This window comes from Hemibagrus wyckioides, linkage group LG05, assembly GCF_019097595.1.
Source record: "Hemibagrus wyckioides isolate EC202008001 linkage group LG05, SWU_Hwy_1.0, whole genome shotgun sequence".
Classification (NCBI taxonomy): Eukaryota; Metazoa; Chordata; class Actinopteri; order Siluriformes; family Bagridae; genus Hemibagrus; species Hemibagrus wyckioides.
This window is the reverse complement of record NC_080714.1, coordinates 5374589-5381758: the sequence shown is the minus strand read 5'-3', so window position 1 is coordinate 5381758 and position 7170 is coordinate 5374589. Positions and strand designations below refer to the sequence as shown.

Below are 7170 nucleotides of genomic sequence, written 5' to 3'. Positions count from 1 at the left end.
ATTCATTCTCTCTCTCTCTTTCTCTCTCTCCCTCTCCCTTGATATCTCACTCTCTACTCACTCTCCCACAAATTCATTCTCTCTCTCTCTCTCTCTCTCTCTCTCTTTCTCTCTCTCCCTCTCCCTTGATATCTCACTCTCTACTCACTCTCCCACAAATTCATTCTCTCTCTCTCTCTCTCTCTCTCTCTCTCTCCCTCTCTCGATATCTCACTCTCTACTCACTCTCCCACAAATTCATTCATTCTCTCCCTCTCTCTGTGTCTCTCTCTCTCCCAGTCAGAAGAGTTTGGATTCTCTGCTGGATGCGTTTGAGTGGTTTTAATTAAGACCAAGTCAGAGCTATGGATTTGCTGTTACAGAAGAATTAATCAACAACCCAGTGGAGTAAACTTTTACCAGACTTTAGTTTAGCACCACCAAGTTCCTATAAGTGTTATATTCATGTTATACCACAGCAATCCTTCAGCGATTAATAATTATTTATCTATTATCGGTTTATAGCTACATTTAAGATCCTGTAATTATTCATGTTACAGCAGCTATAAACAGTCTCTCCCTGCACACGGTCCTCAATCTCTCTCTTCTTCTTCTTCTTCTTTCTTTAATCCTCTAATTCATTTATTCGCCACTTATGGAAGGAGACTCCAGTGTCAGCAACATTAAATCAAACAATCCATCTCTTTATCCATCTTTATCAGGAAGGTTTATCTTCATATGACTGCACACTTTAGAGTGATTTATTCCTTACACAACACACACACACACACACACACACACACGTGTCAGCGCTCATCCAAACTAATAAATTACTAAATGTTAACTTTAAGTTGTCCTTATATGTCCTTCCTAGACTTTATTCCTGAAGGAAAGAGACATTACTTTAAACTTGCATCATTATAAGTGAATGAATTTTTTTTTTTTTAAAAATCAGTCTTGAAAATCAATCAGTATCTTTGTGTTGTTGTTTTTTTGGAAATCTTTCCTTTTTATTTTTCTTCCGTTTTTTAGTTATCCGTCTTCCGTCTCTCCTGTTCAAAGACGTACGATAGCTCCAGATGAAAGAGCTCCTCCGGGTGTGTATCTGAAAATGATGACACAACATTGACAAGAGAGGATTCTTTCCTTTCTCTCTCTCTCTCTCTCGCTCACACACACTCACAATTTCACAGAGGCCTTTGTGTGTGGCAGACAGGAGCTATTGTGTGCCGCTCTCTCTCACAGGCTACACAAAAGCCGAGTGAGGGACAGGAGCTATTACTCAACCTGCTGATAAATGAACTCGGACGCATTACCCGAAGAAAAGGCCGAGAATTCGCCGCATTCGTCAGGGAGCCAGACACAAAACACGGCTCCTGTCAATACTGACAAGACGGAGAAATACAGACGCAAAAAAGCGCGAGAAGCAGTGAACGCTTTAAAAAAGCGGCCGCCTTTCTAATACGTCCGACTTTTAATCGATTTCATTATGTAATTACGCACCAGAGAGGACGTGCAGCCTGATAAACAGCTTATCAGATTTACCAGCGCATTCGTTCTCACAATACACCAGCCATTAAGCTCAGCTCCTTCGAATATTAAGTGAAAAAACAGTCGTCACAGAAAAACCACCAGAAAATGCTTTCATAACTTACACAGGAGCTTGTACATGGTTTATTTTTTTGCATATTAACATGATATGTAACTAGAAATGGATAAAAAAAAAAAAAAAAAAAAGTATCATCCTTTTTTCTCCCCCAAAAATGTCTTTGGCGTAAGAGGAATTAAACGATGTTATGGGAAAATAATCGACCTCCTGTTGGACTACATCACTCCACTTTGTCGTTGATTATTTTCCTATAAGCTCTATTTGAAATCTTTTCTGTTGTGGGTTCTCAGTCAGAAGAACCCTTTTTTTAGGATGACGGAGCAAAGCCTTTTAGAGCTTTGAACTCTTACCTAGACGACACCTAGATGTCAGTGGGATGACTGTGGGATTTCCTGTGTGGTTATAACCTCCGTCTTTATGAGGCGATATAAAAAGCCAGCTGAAAGAAGGATGCAGCACCCGAAGCCTTCTGCTGACTCACGTCAACTCGGCGTCTGATAAAACGCATCACAGGATTAAACAATCAGCCTCTGACTCACAAGCGGGATCGCCCAGGGTATCACTAAAAAACATAACTGCTTGAAGTTTTATTCCTCTTCAGTTCAGTTCATTCCAGATGCTGATGACTAACCGCTGCTGGGTGGGTATCAGACAGATGAAATGATTCACGGATCACGTCAGGCATCACAAAGTTTGCCTCCTTATCGCCAATTACCAGCTTTAATCATAATGATCATAGGAGACAAAAATAATGCTACACCTTGAAAGCTCTAGTGTTTTGAAATTTCACATCTGAAATGCTGCAGCGGAGCAGCTCCAGAGTCTGCAGTTCACTCTTGAGCTTGGATTACTGTCTTATGTGGAGTTTTAGAGGTCTCTCCTTTCCACACGGCTTTCTTCTAGGTTCTCCGGTTTCCGACCATCTCCCAAAACGTGTGCTGGCTAAGATATACTGTGAATGTGTGCACGTTTTAGTTGATGCTCCACTGCATAAGGCTCGTAAGTCATTAGATTGCGGGTTCACATTCTAACGATATGGAGGACTGACATTCTCTCTGTCTCTCTCTCTCTCTCTCTCTAGCCAAGCATGGACACTCATGTTTGAGAAAGAGGGCAGACAAACACTTTCCTCTCTGTGATGCAGCATGAGCAGTGGCCTCACGTGTCTTAAGCATGCGTTAGACAAACTGAAGACTGGTATATGGTATTTAGCGTGACCACTCTCAGACAGCAGCGAGGACATTTAAACCTAATACTCTGAAATGAATTTAAATTAAGCGGTTAAAAAAGAAGAATTAAGAATAAATTAACAGAGTATTATTGAAATGTACAGTATATTTTGTTGTCCTCCTTTGGCTGCTCCCTGTCCGGGGTCTCTGTCCAGCTGATCATCCGATCCGCATATCTGATGACGCAAACCTCCCATTTTATCCGGGAGCTTGGAACCAGCTCTGAGAGTAGTTAACCCCTCAGTGGTTGGGTTGGTTCTCTACTGTGGAGGCGAGAGTGCGGGATTCTGCTTCTGGACCACCAGGGACCCAAAATGCACAGTATATCAAGATGTACACCGATCAGGCATAACATTATGACCACCTGCCTAATATTGTGTCGGTCCCCCTTTTGCTGCCAAAACAGCCCTGACCCGTCATGCACGGTGTATTCGGACACCTTTCTATCAGAGCCAGCCTTAACAGTAGCTCGTCTGTTGGCTCGGATCACACGGGCCAGCCTTCGATCCCTACATGCATCGGTGAGCCTTGGCCGCCCATGACCCTGTCACATAGGACATAATGTTGCGAGATGAATCAAGGCCATAAAAAGAAGAAGAAAGGAATGCCACACCACACAGCAATAAACAACTGAGAAAAGCTCCTGCATCAGATTCTGCATGAAAGTGCCCAGAAACTGACTTGATTATTAGGATTACGCATGAGCTGCATTATGGAAATGAGTAATATTTATACAACACTGTTTATCACATGTTTCTTAAAATACTCTTGAGGTTGGTCAGAAACAAAAGGACTCAAGAGCAATGGGATTATAGAGTGAGCACTTCTGGTCTGTTTAAAAAAAAGAGAGAGGGAGAGAAACTTTGCATTAATTTCTCTTTTCTAAAAAACCACGAAATCTCCACACAGGTTACGAATAATATTTCTAAATGAATAGGACTAGCGCATTATCATTTTTCCCCCCACAGTAATCCAGTTTTTCTTTCCAAACATGAAATTTTGTTGTTTCTTTCTGCAAATTTAATATGAGCTAATGTCTTGTAGTTGTTTTTTATGTATGGAATGTTACAGATCCACACCCTTTCGGCAGTCTGTTGCTAGCACACGTGACTTGAACATTCTAGTAAGGTGAGTACGAGTCTTTTCTTCAGTAAAGTTCTAACGTTGTCGCTGTTGCAGAGTTTCCACCCCTAACGTGTCTGAAACAGTAACGTGACCTCGGCTCTGAGGTAAAATATGCAAGTTACACTGAATGAAAGACTGTGAATTACATGCAGGATGGCGATGTACTATAACCGATGACTGATATAGAGATAGATAGAAGAGAGAGAGAGAGAGAGAAGAAGGCCAAGCAAAGAAGTCATGAGAGTGAGTGAAATGGCTGGCTGTGGTCCATTGATGTATTTGTTCATCTTTAGTAAGAGCTTTATGCCCGTCAGGGTTGCAGTGGATCCACCTGGGTGCAGGACAAAGACACACCGAGGGGTGGGATGCCAGCCATCGCAGGTCACAATGCACACACCTGTTTACACCAAGGCGTAGTTCTTCTGTAGACAATAAAACTCCTGGCTTGTTTTGGAAGGTGGTTAGAAACCGGAGAACCTGGTGGAAACCCAAACAGATACGGGGAGAACACGTGACGAAGAGCTCGGGATCGAACCCGGCAACCTGGATCTGTGAGGGAGTGGCGCTTACCGCTGTATCGCCATGCTGCTTCTTGTTACATGCTCCCTATATGAAGTGTGGAGAACGCTTAACATTGAATGAAGGAAAGAGACAAATCCAGAGATGAGAAGGCGGCTAGTGAGTATATTTCCTGTAAGAATTCTCGCTCCTGATGTTTCGGCCCACATCCGGTTTAACAACACACACACAAACACACACCCACCCTCTTAGCAAAACGTCTAAGTGATATCAAACTGTCATCAGCTTTACTGCGTGACCAGACATGTCTCCTACTACTCTTTTCTCCCTCTCTGCTTCCTCCTTTATTAATGTTTACGCTTTACAGCTGCACGTCCTCAGAGCTGAAACATACACTGAATCACAAACAGCTCACTGTTATATTAACCACACAGCACACAATCTAGGGTGTTACTTGTATAGTGCATTTATATATAAAGTGAGAAGGAGGAGGGAATTGAAGCCAAGTTACCCGTCTGTTAGACAATCAACGTTTTGTAGCACAGTTGTGTAAGTGGCGCTGACTCTGAATCTGAGCTCTAGGATTCAAATCCAGATTCGTGTCCCATCCCAATGATTGCTATTCACATGGATTGTTGATGATAGAGGAAGGTTATGGTAACTCATAATCACTCTGTGCAACTGTGCTGAGCAGAAAAGCATCCCAGAAAAGTGGATGACCACATCTGCTTACAATCCTCTCAGCCAAGAACCGGAATCTAAGGCAACATTGTGCACAGACTCACCAAAACTAAACAGACTGGAAACAGACCAGGTGACATTATCCTCCTAAGACCTGAGCTTGCATTTTAGATTTCTTCTACCTATTTGGGGTTAGGAGGAACCACTAAATATAATAACCAGATATTATCTTTGAACATGAAGCCACTTCTATTTGTGTACAGCAGGTTCCAGTTACAAATAATTAAGTATTATGGTGCACACAACCAAAAACGTGATGTCCTCGTATGAGGACACTGGGTTGTAGGAGGTTATGCCTAATCTTAAGCTTTCCAGTTTTGATGACTCTGGTCACTACTGCAAGTACTATTGCAGTACTGTAAGTACTAGTAAGGCTGTGGGTTGTTGATGGGTTGGAAGATTGTGGTTCAAGCCCCAGCACCGTCAAGCTACCAACTGAGCAAGGGCCCTAACCCTCCCTGCTCCAGGGGTGCTGTATCATAGTTGCCCCTGAGCTCTGACCCCAAACTCCATATGCATAGAAAGAATTTCACTGGGCAGTAAGGTATATGTGACCAACTTAAGTACTTAATGGTCCACTATAACAAACAGGAATCAAAGAAGAAATTCTAAGAAGACATGTCTGGATGTGCCCGAAGAAGTGTATTTACGTGGGGTAGATAAGTCATGATGTTATGAAGTGTACTTATGATAGAACTGAGGGCATGAAGCCTTTATAATCGCCACACATGCATTACAGCACAATGGAATACTTTTCTTCACATATCCCAGCTGAGGAAGTTGGGGTCAGAGCACAGGGGCAGCTATGATACAGTGCCCGTGGAGCAGAGAGGGTTAAGGGCCTCGCTCAGGGGCCCAACAGTAGAGCTTGGTGGTGTTGGGGCTTGAACCACTCCCATCAACAACCCAAAGCCTTAACCACTTGAGCCACCACTGCCTCTCTGGGGAGTAGCAAGGTGAATCCCTACTGGATAGGGCACACGGAATATCTGACCTCTATTAAATGACACTCATACAAATTTCATTAAGATTCTGAAGTCAATTCTATGATAAATTTAGTCAAAATTATTCTTGGTGTATTTGTTACCCCCCTCAAAAAAAAACACTTTTTAAACTTTTCACCAATGTTTTGCTGACGGGTTATCCTAAATATCGTGACACATATCGAGTATCGTGATGTAAGATATATTTAGCGATATCGGTCTTGGGCTTCGCTGTAAAGGCGGCTGTTTCCACGTGTCACGCGCCGGCGCCACACAAACAAAGAGCGCGCGACTGGAAAAAAAGTGGAATTAATACTTAGTTTGTTTTCTTTAAGATATTGTTCGTGTCTGGTGACGGACAAGTTACTATTAAACTCTTGAATTAACCGAAGTTTGAGGCGATAAACGAGTCGGAACATTGTTTCGCGTATGAATGAACTCATCGCGATATATCCAAAAAGTTTGTTTCTCGGTAAAAAAAAAAAACAAAAAAAAAACTCGAGGCTCAGCTGAATAAGTATTGAGGATTTTCTCTCGGTATTTTTTAAATATCGTCACATGTTCGTGTCAATAAATCGGAGTAAGAAGAGTTCTTACCTGTGTTTCTGTAAAGAAGTTGAACTTTCTCCACACAAGACGGAAAGTGAACTGAGCTGAGCTTCTGCCCCTGGACCCCTCACGCGCTCCGGACCCCGGCACGACGACACCGCCCTCGCGCCTCTTTAACACGCCTCCTCCAGTGGAACCGGAGCGGTGACGTCATTTTATTTTAGGAACCCGTTTTGGCTTCGGTTCATTTTCTTTAGGTCAGGAATCTAGCGTGGAAATTCAGTTGGTGAAAATTTATTTATTTATTTATTTATTTATTTATTTATTTATTTATTTATTTGTATAGCGTTTTTAACTATTAAAAACTAAATATAAAATTATCAGCACTAAATATAATGAATAAATATAATTATAAGCGCTTTAGAGGCACCTTATA

The 7170-nt window shown here is 42.1% G+C and overlaps 1 protein-coding gene across 1 annotated transcript in view; it reads right to left on the bottom strand.

The window, feature by feature from the left end:
* acsl2 (acyl-CoA synthetase long chain family member 2) overlaps positions 1-6941 on the bottom strand; it is a 22214-nt gene extending 15273 nt beyond the window's left edge. The window contains exon 1 of the mRNA XM_058388799.1: positions 6783-6941. The gene's annotated coding sequence lies outside the window, so the exon portion shown is untranslated. The remainder of the gene's footprint in view (positions 1-6782) is intronic.
* Positions 6942-7170: the final 229 nt, after the last annotated feature.